This window comes from Phyllobates terribilis, unplaced genomic scaffold (genome assembly GCF_046119375.1).
Source record: "Phyllobates terribilis strain yellow unplaced genomic scaffold, ASM4611937v1 Scaffold_1__5_contigs__length_1240528914, whole genome shotgun sequence".
Taxonomy (NCBI): Eukaryota; Metazoa; Chordata; class Amphibia; order Anura; family Dendrobatidae; genus Phyllobates; species Phyllobates terribilis.
Window position 1 is genome coordinate 56,751,933 of NW_027362761.1, and position 18,663 is coordinate 56,770,595.

Sequence of the window (18,663 nt, forward strand, 5' to 3'; positions counted from 1 at the left end):
GCCGTACACACCACACACACACACACTGTACACGCCGTACCCATCACACACACACACACACACTGCATATGCCGTACGCACCATACACACACTATATATGCCGTACGCACCACCACACACACACTGTATTCGCCGTACACACCACACACACACACTGTACACGCCGTACGCATCACACACACACACTGCATATGCCGTATGCACCACACACACTGTATACGCCGTACGCACCACCACACACACACTGTATTCGCCGTACGCACCACCACCCACACACTGCATATGCCATATGCACCACACACACAGTATACGCCGTGCGCACCACACACACACAAACACACTGTATAAACTGTAAGCACCACATATACACACACACTGTATATGCCGTACGCACGACACACACACACACTGTATACGCCGTAAGCACCACATACACACACTGTATACGCCGTACGCACCACACACACACACACACTGTATATGCCGTACGCATGACTCACACACACACACTGTATACACCGTAGGCACCACACGCACACTCTGTATACGCCGTACACACCACCACACACACTGTATACGCCGTAGGCACCATCACACACACTCTGTATACACCGTACGCACCACACACACTGTATACGCCATACGCACCACCACACACACTGTATACGCTGTACGCACCACACACACTCTCTGTATATGCCGTACGCACCGCACACACATTGTATATGCTGTACGCACCCCACACACATACACACACACAAGCTATAAGCCGTTATAAGCCGTACACACCACCACACACACACTCTGTATACTCCGTACACACCACACACTGTAAACGCCGTACGCACCACACACACACACTGTATACGCCATGCACACCACACACACACACTGTATACGCCGTAAGCACCACATACACAGACTGTATACACCGTACACACCACACACACACACTGCATATGCCGTACGCACGACATACACACACACTGTATACTCAATGCGCACCACACACACACACTCTGTATACGCCGTATGCACCACCACACACACCCTTTATACGCCGTACGCACCACCACACACTATGTACGCTGTACGCACCACCACACACTTTTTACGCCGTACGCACCACTCACACATACACACACACAAGGTATAAGCCGTTATAAGCCGTACGCACCACCACACACACACTCTGTATACTCCATATGCACCACACACATGGTATACACCGTACGCACCACACACACACTGTGTATGCCGTACGCACCACACACACACTGTATACGCCGTACGCACCACACACACACTGTATATGCCGTACGCACCACACACACTGTATACGCCGTATGTACCACACCCACACACTGTATACGCCGTACGCACCACTTACACACACACTGTATATGCCGTACGCACCACACACACACTGTAGACGCCGTACGCACCACCACATACACACACACTCTGCATACGCAGTAAACACCGCACACACACACACACACTGTATACGCTGCACGCAGCCTCTTGTGCGTTACTACCAGCGGAACTCCGTCGTGAACACACTGTACACTCTGCACATGCCGCCGCTGGGATCAGCTGAATGATTCACTGACCGCTGCCACCTTTGTACAGGAGGAGCCCATGCACAGTTTTAATGTGACCGCCGCTATCTGCCTGCTCAAAGATGGTGGCAGTCTGATTTACTGCGAGGGGAGACAGCTCAAACGAGAGAACACATGAGGGAAGAAGACAGCACAGGGATGGAGAGAGAGAGCAGACATGGGGGAGAGCACATGGGGTACACAGGTCAAAGAAGAGATCACATGAGAGGAGAAGACAGCATATGTGGTAGAGAGAAAGCTCTTAGGGTGGAGAGAGACAGAGCACAGGGGGGGAGATAGCTCAAATGGGACAGCACATGAGGGGAGAGCACAGCACAGGAAGGAGAGAGACAGCAGACAAGGGGGATAGCACATGGGGTAGACAGGTCAAAGAAGATAGCACAGACGGGAGAAGTCAGCACATGGGGGAAAGAGAGAGTGGATAGGTGGGTGAGCACATGGGGGGGGGAGATTCTCAACGCTGCAAAGCCTGCCCCCATCATGATATTACCGCCCTCCCGATGCAGTAGCATCGGGCCTCCATCTAGTATACTGTATACAACCCCTGGCAAAAATTATGGAATCACCAGGCTCGGAGGATGTTCATTCAGTTGTTTAATGTTGTTGAAAAAAAGCTAATCACAGACATGGCACAAAACTAAAGTTATTTCAAATGGAAACTTTAGGGCTTTAAGAAACACTAAAAGAAATCAAGATTACAAATGTGGAATTACTCAATTCTGAGGAAAAAGTTATGGAATCACCCAGTAAATTTTCATTTGCAAAACTAACACCTGCATCAAATTAGATCTGCTCGTTAGTCTGCATCTAAAAAGGAGTGATCACACCTTGGAGAGCTGTTGCACCAAGTGGACTGACATGAATCATGGCTACAACACGAGAGATGTCAATTGAAACAAAGGAGAGGATTATCAAACTCTTAAAAGAAGGTAAATCATCAAACAATGTTGCAAAAGATGTTGTTTGTTCACAGTCAGCTGTGTCTAAAATCTGGACCAAATACAAACAACATGGGAAGGTTGTTAAAGGCAAACATACTGGTAGACCAAGGAAGACATCAAAGCGTCAAGACCGGAAACTTAAAGCAATATGTCTCCAAAACAGGAAATGCACAACAAAACAAATGAGGAACAAATGGGAGGAAACTGGAGTCAATGTCTGTGACTGAACTGTAAGAAACCGCCTAAAGGAAATGGGATTTACATACAGAAAAGCTAAACATAAGCCATCATTAACACCTAAACAGAAAAAAACAAGGTTACAATGGGCTAGGAAAAGCAATCGTGGACTGTGGATGACTGGATTAAAGTTATATTCAGTGATGAATCGCGAATCTGCATTGGGCAAGGTGATGATGCTGGAACTTTTGTTTGGTGCCGTTCCAATGAGATTTATAAAGATGACTGCATGAAGAGAACATGCAAATTTCCACAGTTATTGATGATATGGGGCTGCATGTCAGGTAAAGGCACTGGGGAGATGGCTGTCATTACATCTTCAATAAATGCCCAAGTTTACATTGATATTTTTGACAGTTTTCTTATCCCATCAATTGAAAGGATGTTTGGGGATGATGACATCATTTTTCAAGATGATAATGCATCCTGCCATAGAGCAAAAACTGTGAAAACATTCCTTGAAAAAAGACACATAATGGTCAATGTCATGGCTTGCAAATAGTCCGGATTTCAATCAAATTGAAAATCTTTGGTGGTAATTGAAGAAAATGGTCCATGACAAGGCTCCAACCTGCAAAGCTGATCTGACAGCAGCAATTAGAGAAAGTTGGAGCCAGATTGATGAAGAGTATTGTTTGTCACTCATTAAGTCCATGCCTCAGAGACTGCAAGCTGCTATTAAAGCCAGAGGTGGTGCAACAAGATACTAGTGATGTATTGGAGTGTTCTTTTGTGTGTTTGTTTTTCATGATTCCATAGTTTTTTTCCTCAGAATTGAGTGATTCCATAATTTTTTCCCTCGGCTTGGTCTGAAAAAAATTACCCTTACTGAGTACCACATTTTTTATCTTGATTTCTTTTAGCTTTTCTTAAAGCCCTAAAGTTGCCATTTGAAATTACTTTAGTTTTGTGCCATGTCTGTGATCTACTTTTTTTCAACAACATTAAACAACTGAATGAACATCCTCCGAGCCCGGTGATTCCATATTTTTTGCCAGGGGTTGTATATATCCATCTGAACTAACAGTCCTTATGAGGACTAATCCAGCTGCATATATTCAGTGGTGATGGCAAGAGTTAGGCAGGCAGGTAGGATATGTGACAGACTGCAGTGCATATAGTGCAAGAGAGTCCATTGAACGTCCTGTCTGCTGCTGCAATTACAGATATTTGTAGACATAGCCCCATATATCAGGGGCCAGGTCAATTTTTTTTATCTTAATCCTGGTTATTTGCTTAAAAATCAATCCAGAGTACACCATCTCAGGTGTACAGGTTCTCTGTCAGACATATCACATATAACTGCAGTTCAAATCCAGCCATTTCTAGTGAACGTGGAAAATATTGTCCTCCATGTGCAGTTTGTAGCAGTGTGTCAGTATACACCATTTTACAGCTCCATTTGCTTGTTTGCAGAATACAGCCAGATTTTTTTAGTTTTATTCGTATTACTGTATTGTGGAAGCTGAGGAACTCTTTTCAATGAGCAGATGCACATGATCCATATGACTGCCGTAATAAGTGTGGCAAATATTCCACTCCATTTAAAGTCAGCCACCTGTGTTTTGTTGAATCAATTCACACTTGGTTGCTGACAAATACCATACTATTAGGCGACTGCCTGAAACCGTGGCCATCATACGTTATACCATAAAACTGCCCTAATAATCCAGCAATTATTGTGAGCGTGTAAAATATTACACTCCATTTAAAGTATTGCAGTTGTGTGTTCAAACCTATTCTCAGTTGGCCGCTGACAAATAACATCTGTGAACAATTTTGTCAGAATATTATGCCACTTTTGCGGACTGACAAAAAAAAACACACAAAAAACAAGCTAAAATGGAAAAAAAATGTTAAGAAACATTCTTTCCAGGGTAATGACTTGTATATAAGGCCAAAGAAATAATCAAAAAAAATTATAGACTGTGGAAGACATTTATGCGACCAGAATGAACACTCATCTATAGCTGGTGATGATACCACCTAGCAGCAGCTGTCCCTATTGTAAATACATCTAACAGCATTATCGATAGGGAATACAATAGAGAAGTTAAAAAAAAAAAAAAAAATAGAAACACAGTAGGATCTTTCTTTAGTTTAAAAACCAGACTCGCCAATGTAACCTCAATTTAATCACATTGTACAGCTCCTGCACCTCCTCCTCCTCCAGTTCGGCCTCCATCTCTGAAATGACCACATCAGTCACAAGCTGGAAGCACTGTAGCACTGCCTTGGCCAAGCGGCAACAGGCTGTGCTGAAGATAATGTGCTTAATGCTTAGGTTACAAACAGCCGAGCGCTGCAGAGTTGTTGAAAGCTGTAACACAGCAGCCTGATCTGTGGCTCTCATCACTGAACATACAGCCAGGCATGGTCGTGTGTGACAATGGGCGGAACCTGGTGGCGGAGAAATGACAGCCGGAGTAGATACGGTTTCTCTCTATGCCAGTCCTTTCACCGAGCTAAAGAATAAGGCAGTGGTGAAATACAACTTTCACTGAAAAGCAGTGTCAGACTGAAAAACATTGGGCCCACCAGAGGATTTGATTCTGAGGGCCCACCTTTCTCCCCCTCTCAAGAGCCCCATAGCAGCTGCAAAGTTTGCGCTATCATGAACTCTCCTGATGGAGAAGCCAGGGCCCACCCGAGGACTCTCTGGTGGGCCCGTCCAACCCTGCCGAGAAGCAGTCTTGGCTAAGAAAGGAGTGCTGCTGCATTATTTCTTTATATATTTTATAGTTACAGCAGCTGGCACCAGTTCACACTAGGAGGTGCTGGTCAGGTTTTACTGGTTTATATTGCTATAAGGAGGTGTAACTGCCTCTTGCCTGATTCTGCACTCCTCCCATTAACCAGCAGGTGATGCATAAACAGCTCTACTTCCCCTTTAAATGTAGGTGTTTTTAGCCCAGAAGAAGACATGATGGGTACACATGAATTGGCCAATTTATGAGCTAAAAACTTTCTTTTTTGTAAGTACTTGTTGCTGAGCAAAAATCGGCAAAAAAACTGTTTAGATCTAATATTTTCATTGTTAAGACATATCTTGGCCATATGGAGTGCTACTGCATTATTCCTTTATAAATATATTTAGAGATAGATAATAGATACACACGTGGTAAAAATTGTTGGTACCCCTCGTTTAATAAAAGAACCACCCACAATAGTCACAGAAAAAACTTGAATTTGACAAAAGTAATAATAAATTAAAAATCTATGAAAATGAACAAATGAAAATCAGACAGTGCTTTTCAACCCTGCTTCCACAGAATTTAAAAAAAAATTAAACTCATGAACTAGGCCTGGACAGAAATGATGGTACTCTTAACTTAATAGTTTGCTGAACAACCTTTTGAGGCAATCACTGCAATCAAACGATTCCTGTAACTGTCAGTGAGATTTCTGCACCTCTTGACAGGTATTTTGGCCCACTCCTCATGAGTAAACTGCTCATGTTGTCTCTTGTTTGAAGGTTGCCTTTTCCAGACGGCATGTTTCAGGTCATTTCAAAGGTGCTCAATAGGATTTAGGTCAGGGCTCATAGAAGGCCACTTAAGAATAGTTCAACGTTTTCCTCTTAGCCAGTCTTGGGTGTTTTTAGCTGTGTGTTTTGGGTCATTATCCTGTTACAAGACCCATGACCTGCAACTGAGACCAAGCTTTCTGACTCTGAGTAGCACATTTCTCTCTAGAATCCCTTGATAGTCTTGAGATTTCACCCTGCACAGATTCAAGACACCCTGTGCCAGATGCAGCAAAGCAGCCCCAGAACATAACAGAGCTTCCTCCATGTTTCACAGTAGGGGCAGTGTTCTTTTATTGATATGCTTCATTTTGCCATCTGTGAACATAGAGCTGATGTGCCTTGCCAAAAACTTCCACTTTTGTCTCATCTGTCCATAGGACATTCTCCCAGTGGCTTGTCAGCATGTAGTTTGCAAATTCCAGTCTGGCTTTTTTATGATTTTTTTTCAACAATGGTGTTCTCCTTGGTCGTCTCCCATGAAGTCCACTTTGGATCAAACAACAACGGATGGTACGATCTGACACTGATATTCCTTGATCTTGAAGTTCACCTTTAATCTCTTTAGAAGTTATGCTGGGCTCTTTTGTTACCATTCGTATTATCCGTCTCTTTGATTTGTCATCAATTTTCCTCCTGCGGCCATGTCCAGGGCGGTTGGCTACAGTCCCATGGATCTTAAATTTCTGAATATTATGTGCAACTGTAGTTACAGGAAGCTGCTTGGAGATGGTCATATAACATTTACCCTTAACATGCTTGTCTATAAACATCTGATTATTGATTTATGTTGAGAAATGCGGTCCCGAATATGCTGGGTGGTTTCCCCAACATACCTGAGACCGCAAGGTCACTTAATTAAGTATACCACAAAAGACGACTCACAAGTGAAACGGCCCTTTATGTATTATCGTTCACCTGACCAGGGGTGTGTAAAGGAGTTCCTCTTGGTTACATTTGAACATTGCAAACACCCTAAACAAGAAAAAGTGCCCATGTGGGTTTGAGTCAAAGTATGTTGAGCGCTATGTGGCCTATTTGAGCCCACGTCAGCTCTAACTAAATGATCACGGATATTGTTTGGGCGTTTACCACACAAGAGTGGCTTACTCGTGAACTCTGGAATGTCAGGGTAAGATTTTTGAAGCACATGCCAATGAGCAAGTAGGCATTGGTTAATCCGATTACCAAATGGATGATATGTACTCACAAATGCTACTCTTAGTGAATTATCTCTTGCCCGTGTAGATGTGGAAGTCATATTTAATACTTCATTGGGACAGCCCCTATTGCGGAATTTTTGATTCATTTCTTTATGTCTTATATGCCGAATGGAATCCTTCGAAACAATACGTTCTACTCTTTGGTGTTGTGATTTTGGAAGAGCCCTCTTAATGTGTTTAGGGTGGCAGCTAGTGTAATATAGTAAACTATTCTCATCAGTAGGTTTTGTAAACAAGTCCGTGTCCAGGGTACCATCGGGATTCAAAATTATCCGTGTGTCCAAAAAATGGATACTTTGTTTATCATGATGAATTGAAAACGTGAGACCTGGGAGACGTGTTCATTTCCTGAGAAAAGGTAAGGAGTTCTTCACTGCTGCCTGACCAAATTAAAAAGATGTCATCTATGTATCTTTTCCAATGTATCATATTGTTTTGAAACAAGGGATGAGGATAGATGAATGTAGTTTCGAAATCGGCCATGAATATGTTTGCATAAGGGGGTGCCATGTTGGACCCCATGGCGGTCCCCCTCGTCTGAAGAAAAAATTGATCTTCAAAAAGGAAACAATTTTTGGTTAAGATCAATGTCAAAATGTCAATGCAAAATTGTACCTGATCTTCAGTAAAAGTAGTATAAGCCTTCAAAAATTCCATAACCGCTTGTATCCCTTTTTGGTGTTCTATGCTATTATAAAGGCTGTTGACATCAAGTGTAGCTAGAATACAGCCCTGAGGAATTAGACCGATGGTTTTGATAGAACTAAGAAAATCTGATGTATCCCTAAGATAAGATCTAATTTTAGGGCCATGGGAGTTAAGATTTTTTCTAGTATAATGGCAAGAGGAGATAAAATGGATTCCATAGAGGCAACAATAGTTCACCCCGGAGGTTTTTTCAAATTTTTATGGATTTTTGGTAAAGTGTAAAAAACCGGAATCACAGGATGTTGGTTAATCAGAAATTCTCCTATCTTGGAGTCTATTGTTCCTAACTGCAGATGGCGTATAACTAAATTCTTTATAATGCCTGCAATTTTAAAAGTAGGGTTATGAGAAATTGGAATATAGGTAGTAGAGTCATTTAGTTGGGAATATATTTCGGCTATATAATATGAGCGATCTATAACCACTATCGCTCCGCCTTTATCGACAGGTTTGTTCATAAGATCTTTTCTATCTTTCAATTCCCTGAGGGCCCTGCTTTCTTCCTGTGTTAAGTTATTATTATTATTAATTTATTTAGCACCATTGATTCCATGGCACTGTACGTAAAGAGGGGTTACATAACAAATACAGATATCACTTACAGTAAACAAACTAACAATGATAGAACGGTATGGAGGGAAGAGGACCCTGCCCTTGCGGGCTTACATTCTGCAGGAATGGGGCGGAGACAGTAGGTTGAGGGGTTGCAGTAGCTCCTGTGTTGTTGGTTGAGGTGGCAGCAAGAAAGGTCATGGCAGGCTGTAATCTTGTTTGAAGAGATGGGTTTTCAGGTTCCGTCTGAAGGATCCAGGTGTGGTGGATAATCGGACGTGTTGAGGCACAGAATTCCATAGGACGGGGGATATTAGGGAGAAATCTTAGAGGCGATTGCGTGAGGAACGAATAAGTGTGGAGAAGAGAAGGAGGCCTTGGGAGGACCGGAGGTTAGGTGAGGGAATGTATCGGGAGATTAGTTCAGAGATGTACGGAGGAGAGAGGTTATGGATGGCTTTGTAGGTCAGTGTTAGTAGTTTGAACTGGATACGCTGGGGGAATGGGAGCCAATGAAGGGATTTGCAAAGGGGGGTAGAAGAGGAGTAGCGAGATGAACAAGTCGTGCACAGAGTTGAGGATGGACTGGAGGGGTGCGAGAGTGTTAGCAGGTAGGCCACAGAGGAGAATGTTGCAATAGTCGAGGCGGGAGATGATGAGGGTATGCACAAGCAGTTTAGTAGATTGAGGGTTGAGGAAAGGACGGATTCTGGAAATATTTTTGAGCTGGAGGCGACAGGAGGTGGTGAGAGCTTGGATGTGGGGTTTGAAGGACAGAGCAGAGTCAAGGGTTACTCCGAGGCAGCGGATTATCGGTACAGGGGAAAGAGTAATGTCATTTATTGTGATAGAAAGATCAGGTGGGAAAGATATGCGAGATGGGGGAAAGATAATGAGTTCAGTTTTGTCCACATTGAGCTTGATGTAGCGGGAGGAGAGGAAGGAGGATATGGCTGCTAGACATGCTGGGATTCTGGACAGCAGAGAGGTGACATCTGGGCCAGAGAGGTAGATCTGGGTGTCATCAGCGTACAGATGGTACTGGAAGCCATGGGATTTTATGAGCTGTCCCAGGCCAAGGGTATAGATTGAGGAGAGTAGGGGTCCTAGGACAGAGCCTTGAGAGACTCCAACAGAGAGGGGGCGGGGTGAGGAGGTAGTGTGGGAGTGGGAGATGCTAAATGTGTGGTTAGAAAGGTATGAGGAGATCCAGGATAGGGCAAGGTCTTTGACGCCAGAGGAAGAGAGGATCTGTAGTAGGAGACCATGGTCAACTGTATCGAAAGCAGAGGACAGGTCAAGAAGAAGGAGTACATAGAATTGTCTGTTAGCTTTGGCTGTAAGTAAGTCATTGGTGATTTTGGTAAGGGCAGTTTCGGTGGAATGGTGGGGGCGGAAGCAGGATTGTCGGTTGTCGAAGAGAGAGTTAGATGAAAAGTGGGAGGAAAGTTCAGCTTGAACGTGTTGCTCAAGGAGTTTGGAGGCAAATGGGAGCAGCGATATGGGGGGATAGCTGGACAAGGCGGTTGGGTCGAGGGATGGCTTTTTGAGGATGGGCGTGATTGTGGCATGTTTGAAGGCAGCGGGGAAAGTACCAGAAGATAGTGATAGGTTGAAGAGATGGGTTAGGGATGGGATGAGTGTGGGGGTGAGGTTGGGGAGGAGGTGGGATGGGATGGGGTCGAGTGCACATGTAGTGAGGTGTGATTTGGAGAGGAGACGAGTAAGGTCTCTTTCCGTGATGTTGGGAAGGGAGGTTATGGGGGTAGGGAAATGCTGTGGAAAACAAAGGGGTTGTGGTGGTAGGACAGTAAAGTCTTGCCGAGATGACGGAGGTTGGAGGGGGCAGTGGAGGGCGGAGGAGAGAGTTAAAAGTGTTGAACAGCTGTTTGGGGTTGTAGGATAGGGAGTGTTAGGAGGGCGGTTGCAGACAACTTTAATATAATGGAACGCAACCGACCCCGGGGTCCGCGGTGCAACCTTGTGGACTGCTGCCCAACACTTTTCGGGTGGAAAGGAAAGCAACCAACTTAAATGTAAAACACTGGAATGGGTATAGCAAATCGCATTATCTCCGTTAACAGCACGGGAGATAGGCGGAGAAAAACTATCTGTAGTCCTGTTACAGCACAGGGACTACAGTGGCGGCGCTAGGATGTGTGTGTGCCTACGCCAACGGGTACACGTGCCTCCAGCCGGCGTGCTACCGGACTGAAGGGTACTACTCCACGTGGCTGACAGGCAATAGCCGAGGATAGGACGTCTGCAGGCTGCTCAGGGTGTTAGGCGACCCCTTTGGCAGAGCCAGACTGCTAGACGAAACTACCTGCCTCTATGGAACTAGCCTGCCTCTATGGAACTAGACTGCCTAAGCGACCTGTGCTAATTAGCCGAGCGAACTCTGGCATTGGCAGGTCACGGAGCGAACAGCTAGGGAGCACGTGGAACACAGTTGTCCACGCAGCAGCATCACTTGCTCAAATGATCAGAGCGCGCCGCCATGTTTGTGGGCGGGCCTTTTAAAGACTAAGCCCTGCCCACCGATGCGCCATTGGTGACGCCACCCATGGACCAATCAGGCGGTACCAGGTCACCGGGTCAGGTGGGTGCCAAACCACCAATCACGATCCGCCAGGTCACGGGCATGCTCAGTGCGACGAATCCTGGACTTAGATTCCAAGCACACTGTCTCCCTCTGCAACCTATGCTTAACCTTGCTAGGTACCAATGCACAGGAGACAATCTGTATGTCTCATGGACCAGCTAGGCGTTGAGGCTAATGATGATGCTGAGCAGCATCAGCCCTGGCTGGGCTAAAATGGGAGACCTCAGAAGGTCCTGGACCCATTTCGAACCCAACCACAGACTGACACCTAACAGGGAGGATATGAGGGTTGTGAAGTAGGCCTGTTTAGCAGATGTGAGTGCTGATTTGAATGCAAGTGTTGCTTGTTTGAATGCAGTGAAGTCATCATGAGTATGTGTTTTTTTCCAAAGCCACTCTGCAACCCTGGACGCTTGTCAAAGCTATTTAGTGAGGTTGTTGTGCCAGGGTTGCCTGTTGACTCGTTGCGCTCTGCCATGCACAAGAGGGGCGACCAAGTCAATAGCTGATGCGAGAGTGGCATTGTAGAAAGCGTTGGCGCTGTCTGTGTCATGGAGTGAGGATATGTATGCCAGTGGTAGGACAGAGTCAGAGAGTGTGTGAGTGTCTAGATGTGCAAGGTTTCTGCGGTGGTGTGCTAGTTGCCGGACATGGGTGACAGGTGGGGAGGACAGGGATGAGAATGTGAGTTAGATGGTGGTCAGATAGGGAGCAGAGTCGGGTGAAGATCAGGTCTAGTGTGTGTCCGTCTGTGTGGGTGGCTGAGGAGGACCACTAAGTAAGTCCAAAGGATGAAGTTGTTTTTAATACGTAGCTGTCATTTTTCGACTGCCTGTAATTTTTTAGTAATATCTTTTTGAGCAAGCTTAATATATGTTTCCACTAGGTGATAAAAGCGAGGGGGGATTAAAGCTACTCGGGATATGTAATTGCAATTTACGAAAAGTGAACATATCTGCAGAAGATTCTGCCACAGTGGAAGAACCCGGGTCCCATTCAAAGAAATGTGCCTTAAGGCGTAAAGTCCAAAAAAAGCGATATAACTCTTTATCCAAACGAAAGGTGTCATAACGAGATGTAGGGCAAAATGTCAGGCCCTTCGGAAGCAGAGTCATTTCAGGTGGGGAGAGGTTATGTGACGAGATGTTATATACTATATCCATGGCCATACCTGGAACCTCGTCGTCATCCGGGAGTTTTCGAATGCAGTGTCTCCTCCCCCTCCGCATTTTCCTTTTTGTGGTCTTCCTCGTCGTTGACCTAAAAAACTGGTAGTACGATATGTGCCATGATCGCTCTCTAGATAAGCAAGAATTATTGATGGAATAGAAAGTTAACATTATGAAATAACATATACCTTTATACGTGAAGTATTTTGTATATTTTGTTTTTCATGACGCAGATATTGTATATGATGTGATTTATAGAATTTCTTCATTATTTTTGATGATGCGCCCCCTGGGCCGGGGGGAACCCGGAACCGGGCCTTTTAGGATGAATGCTGGGGGTTGTAGTCCTTGCGTGGAGATGACCCGGTCCCGTGGCTCAGGGTGGTCAGACCAGTGGCGGATTTACTGGTATTGTCCGACTACGCCACCCGTGGATTGCGGTCAGGGCGAACCGCCGCTGCAGGGCAGACCGCTGAGGCTGGTGTTGTGGGTAGTGTTGAGCCACCCCCGTAGTGTTCGGGTTCGGTTCGGTTCATCGAACACCGGGATGTTCGAGGAACTGTTCGTCGAACTGTTCCTCGAACACCTTAGAACACTGTCGAACACCGTTAAAACCAATGGCAGGCAAACAAAAACACATAGAAACACATAGAAAACACCTGCAAAGGTGTCCAAAAGCTGACAAACTGCTCAGAAGACACTCTGTTTAAAAAAGCCGGCCGGCAAATTCAGCAGCGGCATACACCGGTACCCGACAATTTAGACAAGAAGGAATAGAGCCTCACACATAGATTAGATAGATAGAAACATGTCAGTCACACATATAAGAAGCACAGTGACAGTGTTGGTTACTGCATTTGTCATTTAGTGTAAAGGATTTATTAAAAAAAATATTAGTGTTTTCGTGCACCTTCTCTTTAAAAAAGCCGGCCGGCAATTCAGCATCTGTACCCGACAATTTAGAACAGAAAGAATAGAGCTTCACACATAGATTAGATAGATAGAAACATGTCAGTCACATATATAATAAGTACAGTGATAGTGTTGCTTACTGTACTTGTCATTTAGTGTAAAGGATTTATTTAAAAAAATAATAGTGTTTTCATGCACTGTCTCTTTAAAAAAGCCGGCCGGCAATTCAGCAGCGGTACCCGACAATTTAGAACAGAAAGATAGAGCATCACACATAGATTAGATAGATAGAAACATGTCAGTCACATATATATGAAGTACAGTGATAGTGTTGGTTACTGTACTTGTCATTTAGTATTAAAATAAAGGATTTATTATTAAAAAAATTGGCGTGGGGTTCCCCTTAATTTTAGGCTCTAGCGGAGGTTAAGCAGACGGCTGGGGCAGATGTTTGAAGCCTGGGAAGGGGGTAATACCCACGGAGCTTCCCAGGCTACTAATATCAGCCCCCAGCTGAATACATAGCCTTTACTAGCTATTAAAATGGGGGACCCCCCCAAAAAAATGACGTGGGGTCCCCCCTAATTTAATAGCTAGCAAAGGCTAGGCAGACAGCTGGGGGCTGATATTAATAGCCCAGGAAGGGAGCCATGAATATTGGCCCCCTCCCAGGCTAGAAACACCAGCCGTCAGCCGCCCCAGAAATGGCGCATTCATAGGATGCGCCAATTCTGGCACTTAGCCTCGCTCTTCCACGCTGCCCTGGTGCGGTGGCAGGGGGTAATAGGGTTGGGGTTGATGTCAGCTTATAATGCCAGCTGACATCAAGCCCAGGTTAGTAATGGAGAGGCGTCTATAAGACACCCCCATTACTAACCCCATAGTCAAAGTTAAAAAAAACACAAACACCCAGAATAAAGTCCTTTAATTGAAATAAAGACACAATCCTTTATTGTTCTAAATTAAACCATACCTACCATCACGCCCATTCCAGCTGAAGCCAACGATCTCCTGCAATAAAAGAAAAATAATAAAGCAACCTCATCCTTACCTTTCCATGGTTCCCACGACAGCTCCAGCTCTGCTACATCGAGATGACAGGCTGGACCGCAGCAGAACGCCGCCATCCAGCCTGTCATCCCGCAGACACTGAGAAGCGCAGGCTTGCTTGCGCTGCTCAGCGTCTCTCTGTGACGACATCCAGATGAGCCGAGTTCATGTCCAATGAACTCGGCTCACCTCATGCACGTCACTGACAGCGTGGGAAAATTCTCACGCTGAAGCGCTGATTGCAGGAGAATTTTCCCACGCTGTCAGTGACGTGCAGGAGGTGAGCTGAGTTCATTGGACATGAGCTCACCTCATGCACATCACTGACAGCGTGGGAGAATTCTCCTGCACTCAGCACTTCAGCGTGAGAATTTTCCCACGCTGTCAGTGACGTGCATGAGGTGAGCCGAGTTCATTGGACATGACCTCGGCTCATCTGGATGCCGTCACAGCGAGACAGTGAGGAGCGCAAGCATGCCTGCGCTTCTCAGTGTCTGCGGGATGACAGACTGGATGGCAGCGTTCTGCTGCGGTCCAGCCAGTCATCTCGATGTAGCAGAGCTGAAGCTGTCGTGGGAACCATGGAAAGGTAAGGATGAGGTTGGTTTATTATTTTTCTTTTATTGCAGGAGATCGTTGGCTTCAGCTGGAATGGGCGTGATGGTAAGTATGGTTTAATTCAGAACAATAAAGAATTGTGTCTTTATTTCAATTAAAGGACTTTATTCTGGGTGTTGTGTTTTTTTTAAATACTTTACTAGAAATTCATGGCGGTCATGTCTAATACTGGCGTGACCCCATGAATTTTGGGCTTGGGGCCAGCTGATAATACCAAGCTGGCCCTAACCCCTTTATTACCCAGTGAGCCACCGCACCAGGGCCCTGGATGAGTTGGGTACAGCGCCAGAAGATGGCGCTTCTATGAACGCGCCATTTTCCGGGGTGGCTGCGGACTGCAATTTGTAGCGGGGGGGGCCCAGAAAGCTTGGGCCTCCCTGCGCTGCAGATTCCAGCCCCCAGCTGCCTAGTTGTACCTGGCTGGACACAAAAATAGGGCGAAGCCCCACGTACTTTTTTTTTAATTATTTCATGAATTTCATGAAATAATTAAGCAAAAAAGGCCTTCCCTATATTGTTGTGTCCGGCCAGGTACAAATAGGCAGCTGGTGGTTGGGGGCAGCCCGTTCCTGCCTGCTGTACCTGGCTGGACACAAATATAGTGCGAAGCCCCACTTCAATTTTTTTTAATTATTTCATGAAATTCATGAAATAATTAAGAAAAAAAGGGCTTCCCTATATTGTTGTGTCCGGCCAGGTACAAATAGGCAGCTGGTGGTTGGGGGCAGCCCGTTCCTGCCTGCTGTACCTGGCTGGACACAAATATAGTGCGAAGCCCCACTTCAATTTTTTTAAATTATTTCAGGAAATTCATGAAATAATTTAAAAAAAATTGACATGGGGCTTCGCACTATATTTGTGTCCAGCCAGGTACAGCAGGCAGGAACGGGCTGCCCCCAACCACCAGCTGCCTATTTGTACCTGGCCGGACACAACAATATAGGGAAGCCCTTTTTTTCTTAATTATTTCATGAAATAATTTAAAGAAAATTGACGTGGGGCTTCGCCCTGTTTTTGTGTCCAGCCAGGTACAACTAGGCAGCTGGGGGCTGGAATCCGCAGCGCAGGGAGGCCCAAGCTTTCTGGGCCACCCCCGCTGCAAATTGCAGTCCGCAGCCACCCCGGAAAATGGCGCGTTCATAGAAGCGCCATCTTCTGGCGCTGTACCCAACTCATCCAGGGCCCTGATGCGGTGGCTCACTGGGTAATAAAGGGGTTAGGGCCAGCTTGGCATTATCAGCTGGCCCTAAGCCCGAAATTCATGGGGTCACGCCAATATTAGACATGACCACCATGAATTTCTAGTAAAGTATTTAAAAAAAACACAACACCCAGAAAAAAGTCCTTTAATTGAAATAAACACACAATTCTTTATTGTTCTAAATTAAACCATACTTACCATCACGCCCATTCCAGCTGAAGCCAACGATCTCCTGCAATAAAAGAAAAATAATAAAGCAACCTCATCCTTACCTTTCCATGGTTCCCACGACAGCTTCAGCTCTGCTACATCGAGATGACAGGCTGGACCGCAGCAGAACGCTGCCATCCAGCCTGTCATCCCGCAGACACTGAGAAGCGCAGGCTTGCTTGCGCTCCACAGTGTCTCTCTGTGAGGGCATCCAGATGAGCCGAGTTAATGTCCAATGAACTCGGCTCACCTCATGCACGTCACTGACAGCGTGGGAAAATTCTCCTGCACTCAGCGCTTCAGCGTGGGAGAATTCTCACACAGAAGCGCTGAGTGCAGGAGAATTCTCCCACGCTGTCAGTGAGGTGCAGGAGGTGAGCTGAGTTCATTGGACATGAGCTCACCTTATGCACGTCACTGACAGCGTGGGAAAATTCTCCTGCACTCAGCGCTTCAGCGTGGGAGAATTCTCACGCTGAAGCGCTGAGTGCAGGAGAATTCTCCCACGCTGTCAGTGACGTGCAGGAGGTGAGCTGAGTTCATTGGACATGAGCTCACCTTATGCAAGTCACTGACAGCGTGGGAGAATTCTCCTGCACTCACCGCTTCAGCGTGAGAATTTTCCCACGCTGTCAGTGACGTGCATGAGGTGAGCCGAGTTCATTGGACATGAACTCGGCTCATCTGGATGTCGTCACAGAGAGACGCTGAGCAGCGCAAGCAAGCCTGCGCTTCTCAGTGTCTGCGGGATGAGAGGCTGGATGGCAGCGTTCTGCTGCGGTCCAGCCTGTCATCTCGATGTAGCAGAGCTGAAGCTGTCGTGGGAACCATGGAAAGGTAAGGATGAGGTTGCTTTATTATTTTTCTTTTATTGCAGGAGATCGTTGGCTTCAGCTGGAATGGGCGTGACGGTAAGTATGGTTTAATTTAGAACAATAAAGGATTGTGTCTTTATTTCAATTAAAGGACTTTATTCTGGGTGTTTGTGTTTTTTTTAACTTTGACTATGGGGTTAGTAATGGGGGTGTCTTATAGACGCCTCTCCATTACTAACCTGGGCTTGATGTCAGCTGGCATTATAAGCTGACATCAACCCCAGCCCTATTACCCCACTGCCACCGCACCAGGGCAGCGTGGAAGAGCGAGGCTAAGTGCCAGAATTGGCGCATCCTATGAATGCGCCATTTCTGGGGCGGCTGACGGCTGGTGTTTCTAGCCTGGGAGGGGGCCAATATTCATGGCTCCCTTCCTGGGCTATTAATATCAGCCCCCAGCTGTCTGCCTAGCCTTTGCTAGCTATTAAATTAGGGGGGACCCCACGTCATTTTTTTGGGGGGGTCCCCCATTTTAATAGCTAGTAAAGGCTATGTATTCAGCTGGGGGCTGATATTAGTAGCCTGGGAAGCTCCGTGGGTATTACCCCCTTCCCAGGCTTCAAACATCTGCCCCAGCCGTCTGCTTAACCTCCGCTAGAGCCTAAAATTAAGGGGAACCCCACGCCAATTTTTTTAATAATAAATCCTTTGTTTTAATACTAAATGACAAGTACAGTAACCAACACTGTCACTGTACTTCATATATATGTGACTGACATGTTTCTATCTATCTAATCTATGTGTGATTCTCTTTTCTTTCTATTCTAAATTGTCGGGTACAGATGCTGAATTGCCGGCCGGCTTTTTTAAAGAGACAGTGCATGAAAACACTATTATTTTTTTTGATAAATCCTTTACGCTAAATGACAAGTACAGTAAGCAGCACTTTCACTGTACTTCGTATATATGTGGCTGACATGTTTATATCTATCTAATCTATGTGTGAAGCTCTATTCTTTCGGTTCTAAATTGTCGGGTACAGGTGTATGCCGCTGCTGAATTGCCGGCTTTTCATGTTTCACTGTTGGCACTGTTCCCATCGATTTGGGCAATCACTGTAATGCCACAACCACCATGGCTTTGGCATTACAGTGAGTGGCAGACAATCCCTGCATGATTGGTGCTCTAAATAGCGCCAGACATGCAGGACACGCTTTTGGTGCACGAACAGTTATCGAACATAACCTCGAACAGCCGAATTTTTTGCAAATTGT